The sequence below is a fragment of the Lytechinus variegatus genome, chromosome 10, assembly GCF_018143015.1.
Source record: "Lytechinus variegatus isolate NC3 chromosome 10, Lvar_3.0, whole genome shotgun sequence".
In the NCBI taxonomy this organism is placed as follows: Eukaryota; Metazoa; Echinodermata; class Echinoidea; order Temnopleuroida; family Toxopneustidae; genus Lytechinus; species Lytechinus variegatus.
Window position 1 is genome coordinate 34,218,469 of NC_054749.1, and position 22,860 is coordinate 34,241,328.

At 35.2% G+C, this 22,860-nt stretch overlaps 1 long non-coding RNA gene across 3 annotated transcripts in view; it reads left to right on the forward strand.

Annotated features, from left to right (window-relative positions):
• The window catches only part of LOC121422327, a 65,721-nt gene that overhangs the window by 28,805 nt on the left and 14,056 nt on the right, over positions 1–22,860 (forward strand). For all 3 annotated transcript variants that reach the window (XR_005971148.1, XR_005971150.1, XR_005971149.1), the window contains exons 2-3: positions 1,116–1,185; positions 20,512–20,582. This is a non-coding gene — a long non-coding RNA (uncharacterized LOC121422327). The remainder of the gene's footprint in view (positions 1–1,115; positions 1,186–20,511; positions 20,583–22,860) is intronic.

Genomic DNA, 22,860 nt, shown 5'->3' on the forward strand with positions numbered 1-22,860 from the left:
ATTAGTCGCCTATTAATGATTTGCATTTATTTTCTATCGGAATTTCATGATGATATTAGTAATGGTAATGGAGATTAGGATTAGGATGAGAAGGAGATGATCATAATAAATATTTTGATGACAATAATAACATGAATAAGAGAATTGATTATAGTATTAGAAATATTAGTATAGTACATGTAGTACAAATGAAGTGGTACTCGTTGAATGAACATCACCCTACTACAGGTTATTTGAACCTCTTATTATCGTTGCATCGTGTTTTTTTTGTGTTTTTTTTTTTTACTTTTAAAGTGTTGACTTTTTCGCATCTGATTTTCTCATTGGTATTCCTGTTAATCTTACTTCGTAACGTCGCAAGCATCTTCAATAATAATTATGGGATTCCTATGCATCATTAGTATTTATCACGTGAATATATTTCTTGGTTGTCGCGACGTGATAATGACAGCTTATATTCATGGACGTGAAACAAGAAACAATCAGTCAGATATAAGATTTCAAATGTATTCATATTAATTGGAAGGTCTACTTCAACGGATATAACAACAGCTTCCAGCCATGATTTTCTCTATTACCTTTTAATATAACAAGCATACTACTTTCATGGGCATCCAATTCTCCTGATATTTATATATATACATATAAACATATAATGAACTGTTGTGTATTTTTTAAGTATGTGTATGATACGTCATATGTATAATGTCTCATTTTTATACTTTGTAATGTTTGTTTGTATATTCTTGACTTTGTATATTTTTAATGGAAAATAAATGAATTCAATCAATATATTTTTAAGACCTAAGCTCCATATTTTAATTTTAAGCAGATATTTCTGTCACGTTAATGAAAATTTCTGGGGATCATTTCATAAACATTTGTTGTCTGAGAAGTTGTCGGATCTGACAACTTTCCTTGATTTTGTTTGGCTGTCGGATAGAAGAAGAATCGTTGGATAAAACATCCGACTTGTCCTTTTATGAAACACTCCCCAGAAGTTTGAGACCTTGTCCATCTTACTCCTATACGTAATCACAATGACACGGCCCATTCCGAGTGACCTTCGAGAGTAACTTACTGAGGTTGTGTTCTCTTTTTTATTCAAATTTCAGAACTGCTGAGCATTGATTCCCTAGGGACAATTTCTTCGTTGGAGATGACAACAGTTGATGCCTGAAATCTGTGAGTATTGTTTAAGAAAGAATTGCTTTTCTTTAGTCTGTATTTGCAATCCTCTGTAATTACATTTGTTCGAAACATGTGATATCATCGGGGCGGTAGCAAAGAGGGGGGGGGGGCTACACAAGCGTAACGTTACGTCATTTTTTCTATTAAAAACATATAGTGTCATAATTAGCATGATCCGGACCTGTCATTATGAAACTCTTCTGTCTGCTTTTTTTCAATTTTCATCCCTTGTTTTCACTGCTTGGAAAATCCAACGAGACAGTAACCTCTGTACCATCCCTTAAGAATAGCCTCAGTGGTAATCCGTAAACATAATCCTCACCATATCAAATATTGTCAATTTTCACCATGTCAAATTTCGTAACCATATCAAATATCGTCACCACATCAAATATTGTCAGTTTTTCACCATGTCAAATATCGTCACCACATTAAATATTGTCAGTTTTTCACCATGTCAAATATCGTCACCACATTAAATATTGTCAGTTTTTCACCATGTCAAATATCGTCACCACATTAAATATTGTCAGTTTTTCACCAGGTCAAATATTGTCACCACATCAAATTTTGTCAGTTTTTCACCATGTCAAATATTGTCACCACATTTTTGTCAGTTTATCGCCATGTCAAATATCGTCACCACATCAAATATTGTCAGTTTTTCACCATGTCAAATATCGTCACCACATTAAATATTGTCAGTTTTTCACCATGTCAAATATCGTCACCACATCAAATATTGTCAGTTTTTCACCATGTCAAATATCGTCACATTAAATATTGTCAGTTTTTCACCATATCAAATATCGTCACCATATCAAATATTGTCAGTTTTTCACCGTGTCAAATACCGTCGCCACATCAAATATTGTCAGTTTTTTACCATGTCACGTCACCGCATCAAATATTGTCAGTTTTTCACCATATCAAATATCGTCACCACATCAAATATTGTCAGTTTTTCACCATGTCAAATATCGTCACCACATCAAATATTGTCAGTTTTTCACCATGTCAAATATCGTCACCACATCAAATATTGTCAGTTTTTCACCATGTCAAATATCGTCACCACATCAAATATTGTCAGTTTTTCACCATATCAAATATCGTCACCACATCAAATATTGTCAGTTTTTCACCATGTCAAATATCGTCACCACATCAAATATTGTCAGTTTTTCACCATATCAAATATCGTAACCATATCAAATATCGTCACCACATCAAATATTGTCAGTTTTTCACCATATCAAATATCGTAACCATATCAAATATCGTCACCACATCAAATATTGTCAGTTTTCACAATATCAAATATCGTAACCATATCAAATATCGTCACCACATCAAATATTGTCAGTTTTTCACCATATCAAATATCGTAACCATATCAAATATCGTCACCACATCAAATATTGTCAGTTTTTCACCATGTCAAATATCGTCACCACATCAAGTATCGTCACCGTGTCTGATCATTGTCGTTGATCACACATTGAAGCAAAATTATTTGGTGTGAAACATACGGAGGGAAAGGTAATCAGAGAAAATATCTCACTAAACTCTCTATCAGGTTGGCGAGGGTCGACCGTGCCAGTTACTTCGATACGTCAACATCTTCCGTAGACAACGAATACTGCTTCTGCTACTTTTAAGCCAGAATATTATTCTTATGATTATCATCAATGTGAAGAATCAAGATTTTCAGGATTTTATTTTCATACTTGCCATCATAGTAATCATAGTAACTATTTTTTCTTGTTAGTATTGCTTTCACATCTACCTTAGATAGTCATTCGCATTGATTTAAATCCAACGTCTGAATTGTAAGGCTTTTAGTCTTGAATATTTTCATATGACATTTCATATTTCTGATTTTGAAAATGAGGTTATCAAATATCATAATAGTCCCCTTTTTCATGTCCCTATTTGTGTAATAAATCACCCTAATTTTATAACAATTACTACCATTATCACTATCTCAAATCCCCTGTCCTTTTTATCATTGTCTCGTCTATATCGTAATGTGAAATACGTTAAATACGATTGCCATGGAAATTTTGCCCCTGTTTTGTTATGTATTTATATATTTATCACTAAATTCATCGTCGTTAACATTATTATCCTCGACACTATCATTTCTCACATCATTACTTCAGCCAAGTCATGGCCCTTTTCATCGCCGTATGGTATACATCATGTATGGTTTATACTCAACTTCGTCGCTAACTTTTTTTTAAATCAAGTAACTCTGATCAACTGCATCATCGTTACCATGGTTTCCAAAGTTCTCTTCACAAATCACTTTCCCTTATCGCTTTATCAGTCTGATCATGCACACAGACGCTCTGGACACCGTCTGCTTAAATCTTGATGGATCATTCCATTAGTTTACTCGGGCGTTTCGTGTCGCAACATGAAACTAAATGGGTATAAGATGTATTCCCGAGGAACCGCCTCATCCCGAGTAGCCTTGTCCAAGGATTTCAATCTATACACTCTAAAAACTGTGGTGTTAAAACTGACACGAATTGGTGTTAATAGAGGACCACACCCTGAGGTGTTAAAATTACACCCTAAAGATTGAACATAACACCAAAAAGTGTAAATGTAACAACCATAGGTGTTGTAATAACACATATAGGTGTAAAACTAACACCACCAATTTAACACCGGTGTAAAATAACTCGTGTGGTCCTCTATGTACACCGGTTAACACCACAGTTTTTGCTGTGTACGAACATGACGAAGCTGTCATTACCATTCTGAATCCAAGTGGTATTTCATCTTAGAATGTATTATGTGAATGTGCATGCCACCCTCCCTGTCCCGAAGTTTGCCGTGTTTGCTTTAATTTATGGTTTTGGTTTTTAATACTAGACCACACAAGACATTGGAATAAACGAGATACCATGCATACATGCTCTTGATTTCTGAGCAGTCAAAACCCGAATTCGTGATAGTTCTACGGGGTCAGGAATGGCAGCACTCCCGTGATTTCCAGGTTATGAAAGCACAAAAATAGAAGAGGTTAAAAAGGGGGGAAAATATCAGTGAAAATAGATTTATCGGTTGTGTATATGAAATTTGTTATTCCCAAGATAAATCAAACTCTTTAGGGGGTCTGTACTCAGGGTTCGGAGCCACCCGGCTGATTGTTGCAGAAAGTCCATCATGTTCATGAATAAGAAGGGTCCTTCGACTGTTAGCCTTTTTCATTTTTTTGATGGAAAACAGGGAGAAACGTGTCTCCCCCCCCCAAAAAAAAAAAGTTACAAGGTCGTTGCGGTAAGATTCACCTGTTAAGTCGGCCAATGTTGATCATTTTCCTGCAACCCACGCTTCTTTGTAGACACACCTCTCGATCAGAATCCATCCCTGAGGTAAAGTCTTTCTATTCATCAGAGTAACGTTACAGCATGAACTGGTTCAGTCTTTACCATCGCACCTTTCATTTAACCATCCATTAACACAGTAACTTATCCCCAGGGCGCCGTAACACAAAGGTTAGCGATTAATTGCTAAATGAAATGACCAATCAAGATCCTCGTTGCATGCGCATTTTGTTAAGTAGACTGACTATGAACCGATCAGAACTATTCTTTGAAATTAGCGATCAATCGCAAACCTTTGTGTTACGGGACCCTGGAAAGACAACAGATAGACCGGGCAGGGAAATGTCTCTTTGGGCAATCTTCACTTAATATCTTTTACCGAATATCAATCCCGCGTTACAATCTTACCATGTAAACTGCAGCTATAGCTATACGATTTGCTAGTGATTCGGTTTACATTCACAATCTTTAATAATTGACTTCTGAAAAAGACTGAATCGTTTATACCGTTTGAAAATTTTGTAGTGGATTGCTTCATGAAAAAAAGTATAATAGAATGAACTTATTATCTCCATCTTTGTTGCTCTACTCTTGTGGAGGTCGCGTATGCTTGTTGTACGATGAGCCAATTTAGTGATATCAATAAGATAAGTGACAGAAAGAATCGTGAAATGAATGAAATAAAATAAGGAAGTTTATTCCAGAAAGGAAGGGAAAAATAAAAAAACGGCAGAGTGAGACAGAGGGATAAAATTGTGCCAAATGAATGTGAAAATTACAAATAAAGCAAACACAAATGATGTAGGACTAAACGAATTTTCTTTATCCTGTAAATGGCAAGCAGGATCTAGTAATTTTGATTTAAGTATTTCAGAAACACAGAGGCACTTTTTGAAGAATAATAGAAACATCACTGAGTGCTATATAGGGTACTAGATATTCGAAATTTAAAATTCTAATATTCACAAAGAATCAACGTGTGAAAAAAAAATGACAGCAACGACACATTTTAAATATTTTGATATATTACATGAAATCAAGTGTAACTAACATTCACATTTGTTACCCTTTGCCAAAGATCTAAACGTGCTTTATCACCAGAAGTACATTAACCCTTATACACCTACATGACATACATGCGGTTTTATACTTGTGCATGAGCCTTGTGGCGATTTTAAATGAACAGTTGATAGGTCGCGCGAGTGAAAATGTAACTGTATACTGCGATGAACACGATATCGATGATTACTATCTGTGTTATTTGCGAAAAAGGTGCTTCATATATAGCACTTGAGAGTCATATTTTGATGATTGCTATTTCCTGGAGTTATTTTTGAAAGGTGTTCCTGTTTTGTCGCCTTCCCTCCATCATTCTCCATTCTCGCATACATTTCTTCTTACTCGTTCTATCTCTTCTCATTCAGGCTTACTTTGTATTCCTATTTCTTCTTCCTCTAATTTTGTTGCTATTTTCTATGTATATGTATTTCTTCATTTGATTTTACCGCTATTTTATTGAACTTTTTAAAAACCGTAAAAGACAATTTGCGTTTGTTTTAATAAAAAGATGCGTGTTTTCATCTATGTTAATCAATTCCATACCTGTGTTAATTTAAGCGGTTAAGACAATGCATGGGTAAATTGCCAATTCGTCTATTGCCAACTCGTCCACTCATCGCATGGTCTACTTTCATTTAGTCTAATGCCATTCCGTCCATCAACATTTCTTCTAACAGCCATTTGGTCCAATAACCATTTGGTGCAATCGTCCCTTTGTCTAATCACCATTACGTCTATGGCCATTTCGTCTCATAACCAGTTTATCTAATGGCCACTTTTTTCATTCATTAACACAGAGTCCAATTAGACCAAATAGTATATGGACTAAATGGCTATTGGACCAACTGATTATTAGACGAAATGCTGGGTGGACAAAATGGCAAGTAGAGCCTGCGGATAGTGGACGAACTGATCATGCTGATGATGGTAGACAAAGATAGTTGACAAGTTGGTAATTGGACGAATTGGCATTGCAAGTAAACCGATGTGTCGATGATAAGAATTCAAGATTAATGTTTTTTTAGTGCTGTTTAGAACTACTGCGAAATATAACTTTTATAAATAAAACGTAGTCAGGCAGCGCATGGCAATTACACTATCATAATCAGAATAGAGAGATTCAACAACGAACTACAAAGTCATTCCTAAATTTCGTTCCTCGACCGACTTCCGTTCACCTAATAAAAACAAACGATACCGATTTCGCAAGCTGCACCCCTATCGATTACTTAACCGAAATGAAATCCAAGTTTATTTGAGCAGGAATCGATAAAATATTTTCCAATCTGTCCATATTTTCACATGTTCCAAACTCATGGAAATACAATCTTTACTTAATTATCCACAAACGTGTGGTTTTCGGCCATCCTGTAATCTTTATGATCAATATTGAGCTCTACTGTTACCACCCAGCCTTGCTGGCAGGTGAATGTTTGAACTCGGGTAGCTTAAACATTAAACAAGTCCGATATCGTGGGTCATTCAAAGAAATTAAACACCATTCTTTTTGTAAGAACGAAAACGAATAGTTGTAATTTTATTTTTCCAACATGTCCAAATGGAAGGATAATAAGTCACGTTTTTCGCCTCCAGGTTTGATTGATAAACATGCTAAATGGCAGAGTATACGGCCTACAGCGGCTGCCTTAAAGATTTGCTTTGCTCATAGGGATGTAGTGTTTAAGTAGAGATGTAAATTGATGATGAGACCTCATTCTCTCATTAACTTTACTTTTTAATCATTTAGAATGACATTGTTTCTTGCACGTTAAACAAAAGTGTTTTGATCTTCACACATGCCAAATATCTAGTGTTTGGAAGTCATTACCTCACCCATAATTGCACCGGCACGTATACACATCAAAATCACTTAAAAATGCTATATAACTGAAATTTTAAATCTGATTTTATAGTATTATTCTACCCATGTAATTCTACACTGTTAATCGCATTGCTATTGAGTTAAATATTATGTCAATCTTCGTTTCCTATCGTTTCAAAGCAACATTGGTTTTATTGGTTGATGTAACCTCTCTTAAATTTTGTAATTCATCAGCTTAATGAATGGAATGTCTTAGAATATTCAGGCGAATAGCTAATATCGTCATGATTGGTTTAATCATTAATATGTACTTTAATAACTGGCTGTCCATAAATAACCAGTATACCAGCTCGTTCTCGACTACTTGTCCCCCCTTGACCTAGACGCTTCTTGACCAAACCGTCATTGACCCTTATACCGCTTGGCCAAACTTCCCGACACGTGTTCTATCTTTGATGTAGATTCCACTCTGGTCATGGTCAATAGAATGGACCAAAGTGGACGCAGCCAAGCATATTATGGTATCAAGGTAACCTTGCGTAGATGATTAAGTGGTGTATTATTCTAGATCATTTATCAGGAGTGAGGATTAAATCAAGATTATGCTGGGATCCACAACGGGATTTCGGCGGGCTCCGTGGTTATGAACAGGCATTTATTAGAGCATGTGTTTATTCATTTTATTTGTTAAATCCTTCTTTATAGTTTGTTGACGTAATGACATAAAACAATAACATGAGATGATAATCAATAAGTATTTATTTGATAAAAACTTTCCTTATCCCCAATATTTTATTCATTTATACTTTATAGCTCTACTATAGTACTATCTACTCTAACATATTTGTTCCTGCATCATTAATGTCTTATTTATCCATTCATAACTCGGACATTCCTGTATTCATATATCAATATATAACCCTATTTATTCATCCATCCATTCAACTATTCATTTATTCTATGTAGGGTTTTCTATCTTCAGTAGATATGAACAGTTTCTACGTTCATTTCATAATTGATATTATGATTAGATTCAATTTGTGATATCCTTACAAATGTAATTTTAAGTAAGACAGCGTGAATTTCAATGGAAAGAAATGGTGCTTATTAAGCGCCCTGCCATTCACAAATAAATGAGGAAATTGAATCAATACGAAATTTAAGAAAATGATTGACTTGCATAATATTCCGTGCGTCATGGGAGCCCGTCGGACTAATGCGATGAAAGTTCGGACAGCACGAATTTGACCGAACTCGTGATCGTTACTTCGGGTCGTCGCAGTTCCAGTTTCCAACAATCCCAATTCCTATAGACTCTTAGCACGTCTCTTGATTGCTAAACAAAAATAAATAACCTCTGTGAAGTTACATGTTTCAAGGGGAAAACACGCAGTTTACTTCTGGTTGGTTCATCTACTAACTATTGCTCTCTTATATTTAATAGACCTCCCTGACATGCCGGCGCCAATATTATTACATAATACCCCCAATCACCCTTGCATGCAGCCGTGTGAAAGACCTGAATCCCTTCTCTGGTCTGAGATTAGCCTTGATTTCCCCATGATTTGTCCATCGTAAATGTGGCTTAAATAATATCTGGAAATGTGAATAAACCATTAAAGGTGTTCCGAATTATGAAAGCGAAAATACTATAGACGTTTTCAATTTAGAAATCCGTCAGATAATGTTGAATTAAATCTGCAACCGATTATTGCCTTAATGTGTGCTTTAAAAAAAATAGCATGCATGATGTAAGGACGAATATTGTGTAATGGGATCTAATCTTTTGATGTTTTGAAATTATGTAATCACGGTAGATTTGATCGTTAATCCCCGTCATTTTATTGATAGTGGGAACCACTGATACTGACTGTCGAATTTATATGAACAAACATCACGAAAACCTCATACAAAGCGGAAGACTTAGAATACTTCAATGTCTACAGGAGTTTAAATTTTCAGTGCTATTTCATTTTCCTTTCATCTCCAAAAATAGCTTAAATCCTATGTAATGTTTTTGGGCATGATGGGTGCCTTATCATTATATGATGTAATAGTTTATTCAAAGTCCATCTATTTAATACAAATTCTTATTTCTCAGAGAAAATCGTAATCGCGACTTTCGCTTCAGTTATTGTTTTTCTTCAGATACTTGTTTAAATCATACAAATGCCTTGGTTTTGAATTTCATTCTGTCTCCTCAGTTTTTAATTAACAAGAAATCCTAGCGACATTGTTACATGAGCTCTCAACGATTATCCGTGAAAATGAGCTCGATTCTGTTATCCTACAAAATATTCCTGTCATGAATACCAATTACACGAACTCTATGAATTGCATTGTGTTTTCTCTCGCGGGAGTATGAAAGCCTCGTATAAATTCACTCTTATAATGATCTTATAGGATCATTGCAATTTAAAACAATGCACTGAAATAAAGCAATGCTCAGGTAATCGAAAAGCCACATCAACGCAACCAACCTCAGAATGAACAAACCTATTACGTTATTTTCAATGTCATATGATCGACCGCTTTGAAGTATGTTTCGTTGGTGTTACTAGCGAAATGCCGACAGGGGTGCCACTAATGTAAAGGTGCACGTTCCGTGGCGTCAAGAGGGCGTTGTGGGGCATACGTACGCGCAGCGGACGGTTTTTTGCTGCCCGTTGTCACCAACGTTATAGGACGCTTACGCAGATGCCATTGTCTGAATCAAAGGTCTGAATGCCCAAAAGCTGACGATTCTCAGATCGCGTACGCTTCGGCTGCTGTTCGAAAATTTTGGCAGGTTGGCTCTGCCTCCAAATTGTGCAGTGTGACGTGATGTCAGCAGAAGTTTGGGCCAGCACCAATTTAGACAATAGCAGCCCAGTGTAATGTTATTGTGTGCATGTGCTGCGCAATTGGCTGATGATTGACAGCTGCATGCAAATATACGTCGATGATCTTCATAATGAAGATGGCGGCGAGGAAAGCACTGTCAAACAGCGCCCTCATGAATCTCGGGAACTTCCACCTTTAAGTCATGATCGCATCCATCCGTAATCGTGAGTGTGTTTTGGAGTTTCATGGACGTTTATCATTAAGTTATTTTCAAGAACTTTTAATTCTGGAACTAGATACCATGGTAGGTTTCGAAGCCTCGTCTGACTAACATGTCGATCTGAACGTCAGATTAATCGGCCACGACCCTATTGACCATGTCTATTTCTGAATAGTAAAAAAATGATACTACCTTGAAAACCTTGAAATTGATCAGTGGTTGAGCAAGGTTGTTTTGTCGTTGTTGGCCAATGTTCCATTAATCTAGTAACTCGTAGGTTTAAAGTCATGTGGTCTAGTAAACTTGACAAATGTGTATCTACATCTTGTCCTATAATCGTATTTCAACAACAACAACAAAAATACGAGTTTTCGATTCCATTCACTGCCATAGCTGTAACTGTTTAATAATAATAATAATAATAGACAGTTCTTGTATAGCGCATAACACATTATAAATAACGTCTCTATGCGCTTCCAAAGGACTTGGATATTATTACCCTGGCTTTAGCCCCGCAGCCTTTTACAGCGCGGTGGCATTTCAAGGAATAAATAAATAAATAAATAAATAAGTTTATTGTAACCACAGGAAGTGTTATGAAACAGGATCTTGGTGTGTGCGGCATAGAATTAAACACCTTATTCAAAATATCGTGAAAACTAATTGCGTTGACTCTGCCACCTTGAAAGTATAATGGAGAATGCGGAATCCATTAGGATGGAACAACCCGAACTATAGTGGTTTCCGAGAAACCGGACAAAATAATGAAAAAATGTTTTTATTATTCACCCCTAAACCGGATGGAGGAAGATTTGTTTTGGGTGCAAATATAATAAATATGAGAATTCTTATAAAATTTTCACAGCCTAATTATTTTGCAGACTCGATGTGGCGTTTGATTCCAGTTTCCATGGTTACATAATGGATTAACGAATGAGTTGCACCCTTTTCTCTCTCTCTCTCTCTCTTTTCATTCTTTCTCCTTCATGTATTGGTGAGCCATAGACATTTTTATTTGTTGTTTTTTATATAAGTTAGGCTGTATCCTTTTTGATATATTTTGTACATTGTACCTTGTTGGATCATAATGTATACGCTGTAACTTCTCACATACCTGAAACTAAAAAAATACATATTTTTTGTGTGTAATAATAACTTCAGTGGAAATGAAATCTAATGTAAACCAAACTAAATTTAGGGACATCAGTGAAGCGAAGATGGGAAAGTTTAACTGAGTAGGGGAAGGCGGGGTCAGTTGAGCATAGGGGCAAGTTGAGCCACCAGCCCCAGGCCAATAATGAATGAGTCAGTTATTATGGTGGTGTCATGTTATGATGACCCATACATAACCCCTAACCCCACCACATTGTTTTCCACTTTGAAACAAAAAGTATTTTTTTAGAGGGAAAAGTATGAATTTCAGCCAAAAAAGTAAAAAAAGAGTGTGAAATAGATACAAAGTGCTTTATATACACACGTCTTTAAATATAGTAAAGACATGATAACAACATTGCTAGTCCAGGTATGGATCTTCATTCTTGTCATAGTCGTTTATAATTATGATGGATGCATAATAAATGTGTGGATACAAAATTATCGCACTAATTTCGGACTGGGGTAAGTTGAGCCAAACAGCATGGGGCAAGTTGAGCAATGGTAATTCCTATGGTAATGTATCTTAAAAACAAAACATAAAATTCGATTGAAATGCAGGCTGAAAGGAGAAAATTTACATGACTGCTCTTTTCCTTTTAAAGGATGTTAGTGTTTATAGAGAATTAGCAAGTGAAAAGACTTTAAACAAAAAATTGACATGCTGGTTAATCTCCCCCATACATTTTGTACGTAGTTTTTGTGGCTCAACTTACCCCAGACGGTGGCACAACTTACCCCATATATGGGGCAAGTTGAGCCATTTGACATCGGTTTTTTCAAAGGTCACGATGAGTTTCAGTGTGGGGTAGAAAGTTATATGTAGGTGAAAAACATTTCCCAAGAATAAAATTTAAAGGCAAGGTACTTATTTCTACAATAGTACTAGTCATATCAATTCTAACATGCAAAATGCAAAAAGTGTCACAACTTACCCCGCCTTCCCCTAAAGTTATGACTTGTATTTTTTTTAATGTTTTTTTTTTCAATTTAAGTCACATTTGTAATGCCACTGTGGCTGAGGATATACAGGGATGGCTCTTCTAATTTCTTCAATATTCTATTTCTTTTTCAAAACTTGTATACTCAGATCCTTAGGATAAACGCATCTGGAGTATAAAAGAGCTGTATAAGCTGGATATGCTAAACATGGTTATGTGAGTTTAAAAGGGCCTTCACTGTTGCGTTGGATTCCTACAACAGATTCTAAATATTAATGACAAGCAAGAATACTTAGATGTGCTGCACTCAGCCCAGGTAATGCGTAGGCTTTATATTAGTATGCATGTGTACGATAAGTTCACACATGTAGCTCCATGGTTCACATAACGTGCTTGTCTTTGGAAACTTAGAGAGATAACGATGATGCAGGGTAGGCACGAATTTATGTCAAACATGAAATGACGTACACTTGGTCTAATTACTACAATTACGGAATACAGTTGTCTGGAGACATGTGTAGATCATTAATGGAGAAAGTCGAGAAACTGTAAGACAAATGAATGCGGCTTGTTATAAGAACTCATTAGCCCTGTTAGCGATCAATTCTAACTCATTAGGGTGCATTGCAGTCTGGCTCTTTCTAGATATGCTAGACGCCATCTTAAAGACAATGATGTGACTGAAATACACAGTGTAGCTTTAAACTTATAGAGCCTTTGTTTTATCCTGAATGCAGTCTATAACATAATGGTTCATAGAATTTAATGCAATGTATTAGTATAATCATGATTATTATTATGAACGATTAACGATTTTTTGTTTGAATTGAGAGACATGCAGAGGGCGTGGTATCTAACTAATTTAATGATATTACATTTTCGCGTTGTTTAATTCTTTGAATATTCATCGTTTAGGAGAGGATGAGGGAAATGCTTATCCCCCCCCCCCCCGTTACAAACATAAGTATGTTTCCACAAGTGGCAGAACCATCCATGGGGGGAGGGTAGAAATCATTTCCATGTTTTTGTTTTCAATATGAAAACCCCAATGAGTTAGAATTATTGACAAAGAATAATGACAAGAATACCAAAAAGGTAACGATGCCGATGTTAAGATTTATTCTATTATTCACAATAATGAAATAATCTGGAAATCAGCCCCCCCCCCCCCTTCCCTCCGGATCTGCCACTATCTGGTAAAAACACCACTTGTAGAGAATAAAATTATTTTTACAATTACTATGTTAATTCCTAAAATTTATCATAGAGATAATTTGTTAGTGTATTGTTTTATTCGCCACGAACCATGACTTAGTCTCGCATCCTCAGTATTTTCATAGGACCTATTTTTGTAATAGGTCCTTGCATGGTATCGTCATTGCATGGTTCATCATCGTCATGGGGAAATGGGTGCTCATTGTTTTCGCCATGGGCGTAATTTTAAAAACTAAAAAAACCTTCTCATTTAATGTTTTTCACTAAAAAAGATCAATGACCGCCATGATTTAATAAGTTTTCTTAAAAGGTGAGAGAAAGAGGGAGAGAGGGAGATCAGGTACAGATTTATTAAACCAGGATACAGGGCAATGGTATCGCTTGCGTGAGAAAGCAAATAGAGAACAGATGAAGCGACCGATACGGGTTCTCATGGGAAATTACAGAGAAACGTGAAAATGAAGACATAACAGTTTACGTGACATGATAAGGGTTTCCTCTCCCTATTTCCTCTTTTATTTCCCTTCAGCAACTTCCCCGGTTTTTATAGAATTTATTTCAATATTCCTCCTGATCATCCGTTCTATCGTCTCGGGATAGCTATTTCAATCAGTGCTCTTACAATGATGAGGATTCAGCCGGAGTTGGGGTATCATTGTCACTTTCATTCTGCTCTTGGGGAAAACCAAGTTTGGGTTATTTTCGAAGGTTGGAGGAGGGAGGGGGTATGGTGATAAAGAGGTGATTTATCTTTTCTGTTAATACTGTCGGTTCCTTGTAGACCAACTGTTGAGGGAGAATGAAAATATGCTTAGTTGAAGTAGAGATAATTTTCTTTCCACTTTTCATTGAGACCTTACCCCCCCCCCCCTAAAAAAAAATCGCCTGCGCTGTGTTGCCAATCATTGGATTGAATAATTGTATTGTATCAGTAATGATCAAGTGGGAATCCATGAATTCTTAAAATAATGAAATGGGTGTTACTAAGAAACATTGGTTCTTCATATAAGTTTGTAATGCTCATTCCTTGGGGCATTTCTCCCTGCATCCTTCTTGTTAAATCACAACAACTCTTTTTTTGACGAACGTTAAACCAGTAATTGCGTACAATCTACTGGGGGCAACCCTAATTCACATCACTGTTCCACAGCTGTATACTCACCACGAACGGTAACCACAACTGTCATCAGACTCTTCACCACGTTCACTGTACATTACAAGCAATCATTGTGAATGCTACGTGTAGCTGGACATTTAAAGCCACTGTCAATGTCTCACAGACAAAATTGACCAAAAGAACGACCATTTTTAATGTATTTATTTGTTTTATTTATTTTGTTATTTTGTTTTTATTCATTTATTTTTTTTCATTTATCTACCAATTTATCAATCTATTTATTTATTCATTTGTTTATTTATGATATTTTTGTTTCATGTTGTATCTTCTTTTTTCTATTTCATTTTTCTTTATTTAATTTTTACTTTTATTTTTTATTCTATTTATTTGGGATGGGGGCTATTATGAACTCTTCTACCTTTTGATTTTTTTTCTAAAACAAATGCACGAAGCAGATCCAGAGACACATGGCCAACATCCCCAATGAATTCACAATTCATCTTTTTTTTAGGAGGTAATCACTCTCTGTACCATTTTCTGTAATATGTATTTACCATAACCTTGACGAAAAAACAAAATACGTCTTTAGGGCATTAATTTTTCCAATGCACGTCGACGTTCCGTTTATGTTTACCCTATCGTGCTCAAACCTCATTCTTTAATCAAAGTTTTAACCACTAAAACTGAAAATGACGCGCTACATAAATTGAGGTGGTGAGCTTTTAAGCATTATCATTTCCTAATGTTTTTATATCAACAAGGGGGGACTGTTCTACGGTTTGATTTATATTTTACCAGTACCGGGAGAAATTTGAATTAGGAATAAGATAAGCAACAAAGTGAAACTCTAATAAAAGTAGGAATAAAGGAAAGAGTATAGCAAATAAGATGAAGGTGAGCTGAAGAAGGGAAGGGGTACAGCAAAAGAGGACGAGAAGTAGGGGGTAATAGTGAGGAAAGGAACGAAAAGAATAGAAAATGCAAAAAAAAGTCCAAACAGGCAATACATGTATAATAATCCGACTACTTTCTCATCTTATGAAGATCCGATCGATTCAGTAATCGTTCTGGGTATTTTCAGCCAATCGATTCGCATTTTCGCATGCGGCTTCCAAGAATATGACTTTATAATAAATGAGAAAGGAAGAAGACTCCGCACCTGTTAGGGATTGAGTCAGGAATCCTGCTCTTCTGGCGCTTGATGTGCGTTACTATGCAGATTGAATCTGACCCTATTAATGATGCCCCCGTTCTTATGGTTTTAACTGGATTTTAATAAGTGATGTAGGAGTATTGAGAGCATTTCATTCATTCATGGTGGGCTCTCTTCGTGCATGGACCCTACTATATTTCGTGTGAATGGTGATAGAATGTTTTCTAGGATGGTCACAATACGATACAGCTATCCGACTTTAATGGTTAATAGAACATTTTTCGAGAAAAAAAAATATCCCAGAAGAAAATCATGACACATTTAAAAGAGATGAAGTTTTTAATAATGTTTTGAGTATATCGAGTCCCGAGCATGAAATGATTATCCGTCTAAAAATCGAGCATGACCATGTGTCATATGATCTGAAAGTGGTGTTTGACGATAGTACGTTGTTGTTGTTGTTGCTCATCAAATCGTAATATTTAGTGTTTTCTCTTTACGATCCACTTTGATTAATAATGGGGCGAGATGAGCGTTATAAAAATACTACTATAAACCATCATTGTGGCGATTTCATATCAACAGTCCCTTTAAAATTGAGATGACGCCTTGATTGCTAGACAGCGTGCAAGCCTAACATGCTTTCGGGTGCCCCTCTGTTCCACCCCCCCCCCTCCCCCCTCTTCATGCTTGCCAACCCTTCATCCCTATATTCTTCTTATGTTTATGAGATTAGCCCAGCATGTCCTGTCACGAGCGAAGTCTCTGGTCTTATTGCAACCCGACAGACTTGCTCAATTAAAATCCAATTATAAAACGTATAGACTATTTCACTTACGATGTCACATTTTATAGAGAGTGTCTTTTTTGTTCTCGGGTTGATAGGTGGCAAGCAATAATGTTTTTTTTGCAGAATCAATTGGAATTGCATTGGGATTTCGCAGTTCAAATTGTAATGATTTTTGTTATATTGGTAAATATTTCATTTCACCTAATCATCTTGTTTACAGCAAACTTAATAAACAAAAACAGAATAACTTTTTATTTTTTTCGTTTCATGACTGAGGGAGTTAACATGACCTGGCTGGTCATGCATTGGTTTTTATATTTGTAAGAAGAAAGAGAGGAGAATGTTGAGGAAAAAATGAGGATAGTGAGGTGAAAATTAAAAAAATAAAACAAAATAACTTTTCTATACAAGAAGAGCAAATAATTGACGATGCCCTTCCGAATACGTCGATAGAATTCAATATATTTTTTCAGAAGAAATTATTATATCTATATTTAATCAATAAAAAAGGATTTAATACTCATTTTGTTTGAGAAAATGCTTCGAAACTATTTGATACCAAACGGCATATGGTTTGTCAGTTATATTTCTTCAACCGTCTGAAATAAGCGAGTCATTTGACATTTTATGAAATTAATTTCCCAGGAAACTAAGGGTCTTAGTTTCAGATCTGCTTTTCGTAAATCGTAACATCTGGCAAAATAACAGAGGAAGTATCTGAATAGCTTGTATCTAAATAGGAATCAATATCTTGTAGCAATTTATATTCGTTGTCCTGTTGTCAGATCTGAAAATGCATTGTTAATCGATTTCGTAATATGTTTCATTTAAAAATGCATTTTTTATCGATTTAGTCATCTGTTTCAACAGTTTTTATCTTTTTTTTCTCTCTTATCATGTCATATATTTTGTTAATATTTCATTTTGTAATTGCTGAAACGCATTAGCATTAGTATTAATTTCTAGTATTTTTGAAGTTTGATGTATAATTTGTATAATCGTGTGAATGTGTGTATTTGAGTTTTGTCAGACGTTTATCAATCAGATATGATTATTTACGTCTGGGACCGACCTTTAACGTCACGATCCGAAAGACCTGATCAGGGCTCGAACCTCTGCATCAATTTGTAACTTCCCCACAGCTTGGATTACAGGCGCACGCCACACGCCCAGTTAATAATGGATTTATTGAATGGATTTATTGAATAATTTATAATTATGTTTCAAATAGTTTGTACAAATTGTTTATAGAATGTGATTGTGTATTTTGATTTGAGAGAATATAATAAAACATCCTTTAAAAAGTTTCATTTTAAAAATGCATTTTTAATCGATTTCGTTATCTGTTTCATTTGAAAATGCATTTTTAATCGATTTCGTTATCTGTTTCATTTGAAAATGCATTGTTAATCGATTTCGTTATCTCTCTCATTTATCTGATAGACCGTATATAGACGTAAACTTATTGGAATTGTACAAATATAACATTTTTTTCGTCCCTCTTTCGTTTCGTAGACCTCGGCTGTTTGTGTAAAAAAATATGTATATTTTTGTTAAGAAGCGATAAAATATCATAGACGTCTTTGAGTTTCCCATCGGACGAGATAAGATGAGAATTTGGCTGCATATAAGTGGCTAAAGAAGCACTTTGATCCCCCGAGATTGGCTTCTTATTTTTCTTCGGCATTCTAATTCCGACACGACCTGATATCAGGTTGCGGGAACATGGGTGATGTACAATTCTAATTGGTGAAATAGTCCTACAGAGCATAGTACGACTGTGTCAATGTTTGAACCATATTTTTGTACACATCTCATTAACGTACAAAGACATTGTTAAAAAATGACTTCATGATAACTACAATGTATCTCACCCCCCCCCCCTCCGATTCGCCTAGACGATTACTTTATTTCAGAGTTTGTTAGATTAAGAGAGAAATAAGGGGCATTCTTCGACGTATTATTATTGCTTCTTTTTAAAGCATAATGTATGGATGAACATGGCGGAGTAGATACTAGGTAAATGTTTTTCGTGTATTGAATTACATATAAGGTAAAATACCCGGAGGGCAATCGAGAACTGGCGGAGAAAACAATACTTGTAATTATAATATTTGTGTATTCTAATACAAATATCTGATGTAACATTACCCCGAACAAAATGAGTTCAGCTTTAAATGGGTACATAATGGCGCAAGCGGGAAATCTAGGATTGAATGGAAAAAAGGGGATAATATTGGCAAAATGACATTCAATGCGGTAAACGTATATAATTTTGCTCTGTTTATCAACAACAATAATTGAATTATCATAAAATGATGACATTGAATAAGAATGATTGTCTTCTTTCTTATACTGAAATACCATCTCTTCGTATTTAAACAAAAAATTGTTAGGGGAAAATTCACGAAAAAAAGGGTTCTCGCTACCCCCTCCCCAAACCATTACTTTGCTGAGATCGGCCGTATTACTCTCAACCCGGGCCTCATTTTTCGCCTTTCACCTTCTGTTCATTCGTAAAATGAGGAAAAAATATTTTCAAACTTTTTATAAAAAATAATCGTACACAAGAAAATAAAAAAGCATTGATGAAATAGCTTACAAGTAGTGTATGTATTCGGTATTGGTTTATTATGATTATACATTCCTGATTATTTCAGTCTACACAGTAAAAACGTTGTTTAGGATTTTATCCAACGCTGTTTACTATATGAACCTTACAGTGGTTTTTAACAGTTTAAACTATCATGTTTGATTTATAAAAGATTAGATATTGAAAATTAAACTTTGTTGTTTAAGATTTAAACACTTTTTTAAACTGTTAAACAATTACTGTAAGGTTCATATAGTAAACAGCGTTGTATAAAAATTTTAACAGCGTTTTTACTGTGTATGCTTAGTTGTTCAACGTTCCTGAATAACGATGATAATATCCTTCTTTCGACGAAGCGTTTCTTCTCTCTTAAAGGTCATCTTTCAATCTCTTTTTGAAAAGTGGTTTTGTTCATTTTTTTACATATTTTTTTTTATAATATCAGACGAAAAAACGTCCTTATAAATATAAACGCAAGGATGTTCAAATGCATTAGTTTAAGTGGCCGAGTAAATTTCATATTGGTAATTCTTGTTTTAGGACCCCCCCCCCCCCCCCCCCATTTCAATATTATCCTGTACAGTCTAGGTTAGACGAGCACGTTTATTCACATTTCAGGTTGGATTTTTTTTGTTTGTTTCAAGCTGTATGATACACATTATGTTTATACCGGATAAATGTTAATATTCATATGCAGTGACTATACACTATTGTGATTATCAAGGGAATCAGTTTTGGAATTCATACCCGTACATATTTTTTTTAAATCAAGACAACTCAATTATAACATTGTAAACAATGATATTCCGCACTTCGTGTACTCAAGAATCAATTAATTATTTTTATATCTTTGTATATGCCTACTACATGTCCCCGCAATGACGTGGAATCCGTTTGACGTTGTTAGGTCCATTAAAATAAAATGGGTCAATTCCGTTTAAATATTTTCATCAAAGGAGCCGAAGATTTATGAAGAGGGGGGCTTCTTAGATATGAAAATTAAACGACAAAGTTATCCATAATACCTCCTGCTGCCAGTATTAATACTAACTGGTTCATTTTTTTCTATTTTTTTTCTTCTTATTTCCACACAGAGCGAGAGATATTGCTTCCACTAGATTGGGCTCTCTGTGCAATTGGACTTTGAATCTCATCTCATTCATTGGTAATTAATTCCTAGTAGTTAATGTTTGATAGAAAACTATTTTTTCATTGAAATTGTCTAGGGAATATATTTTCTGCGCTCTACAAGTGTTCTGCATGCCATCCGTTATTGATTCGGTTCAAGTTTAAAGGGAATCTCAGTTCTGATTGAAGAAATAGCATCTGATTACAAACCTTGGATCTTTTGTTCATTTATATTAAGTAGGTATAATGATCACGATATAATTTCAACACGTAGTCGCATCGTGATGCGAGAAATTGTTATTTTCTAATAGCAATTGGACAACAACAAAAAAATCGACAAGGTCATGAATATCCATATATATACGTACATATTTAATTTCTTTAGAATTCTTTTGCACTTCTTAAATTAAACAATACCGAAAATTCATCCATCGTCAGCACATTATTATTGAATATAGACTGATTATACCAAACCGGAATATTCATTATATGCAAGTATCTCTTTATAACTATGGGAATATCAATTCGAAAGAAATATTTTCTAATAATTGGATTCCCTTTTCTCTCAATCGAGTTGATATATATGGAGCATATTGTAAATCTATATTTTCAAATTTTGTTTTCAATTTTGCCGTTTTTATCATACAGGTACTAAGGGCGTTCTTGCACTTATGTGAAAACAAAAAATGGGTATAAAATTTGGATGTCAAAATTAGTTTTGAAGAACTAGTGTTTCTTTCTGTCTTCGATGGTGACGAGTGATATAATATTCTTAATTATCTTCAAACCTCGGCGTGTCGGACAGTCGCATGGCATACTCCATGCACCAATATTGTCTGTATGAAGACATTACTATGTGTATTCTGTACCTTTAATTGATTATTCCTCCTCGTTCCCCTACATTAAACTTTAGTTTCTTGAGTTTCATCGTTCACTTTCAATGAATAAAGCTCTTCCAAATTGCTGTATTCCTTTATCAATCCCGTCAATCAGCATTAGGAGACACGAACCATGCTGTCTTAAACCAACTTGTCATTTGATTAGATTCGCTCTTTCAAATAAACCAAATACTCTTTCATTCTACTCCCCTGTTCCCTACGTCATCCTGTATATCTTAACTATAATTCATTTCATTGAACGAATCAATTCCAATATGTTTCAATTTAGCCCGGGGGTAGTAGATGTAGGGCTTACCGCCTTATACAAAATGCATACACCATCCACATCCGTGCGTGCGTGTATATGAGCACGATAACAAGAGAACGAAATTACTTTGAACTTGGAGTCCTATTCGGATTGTCATTGTCTATGCTATGTCTCTCTTCAAATATAGATTAATTACTGCGCATTGACTCGCAAGCAAAACAAATTAGTTAAGGTTGCATGAAGTGAATGAAGACAAAGATTGAAGAAAAGTAGGATACGTTTCCCGAGAAATTATTATTCAGCTGCAATCGAGTTGGAACACGACTGGAATTCCGATTTTTTTTTTATTTGGTATTCCGCAGTGCTACCAAATACTGTTTTTACAGTATTCCTAAACTAATGTTATTCCTCAATGATTGATCAAAATGAATTCTCTGTGGTGATATGTTAGGGTATTGAAGTGTGTGGGGGGGGGGGGGGTGACAGAACAAGCGTAAGATATTCCCCCATTAGGTTGGTAGATGTTATCGATACTATGTAACTGGGTGATAAGGAATATCATATTTCTGCCAGTTTGTAATTTGCATTCCTTTCTATTTTTAAAATATGGAGAGAAAGTAGTCAAAATCGAATGGACACTCAAAGGATAATGTTCTAAAAAAGAAAAATTTCAGAATTATTTTACTGCGTATATAATGAAGTTGCAAGGGAGGGGGGGGGGCAGACAGAGTCATATACATGTAAATTGACAGAGAGAGACCGAGTGTTTATAAACAAGGGGGGATATTCTTATAGAGCATGTAGACTGGATATAAAATATTGTTTGGAGTTGAAAAATTGACAAAAAGTTAGACATGAAATGAAGAGACCCTTTTCATAATGTTGACTAATCACCATAAAAGCAATATTGCCATGGTGATTTATCATTGTTGCAGTAAACGCCCGTCAACCATGCCTTGTAAGAGCTTTCGACCAATCTCCATATTAATTAGCTCATTTCCGCCAGAAAAGGCTTCATGATATTAGAACTTCATTAGTATCTGATTAACGTGTCAACTAAAACGCCTCGAGGTGCATCAATATTGCTTTGTGGATTGATGTTTCTACTTATTCCGCGCAGTAAGTTTACAATCGCTATCTACTCCTTGAAAATACAATTCTCTCAAACT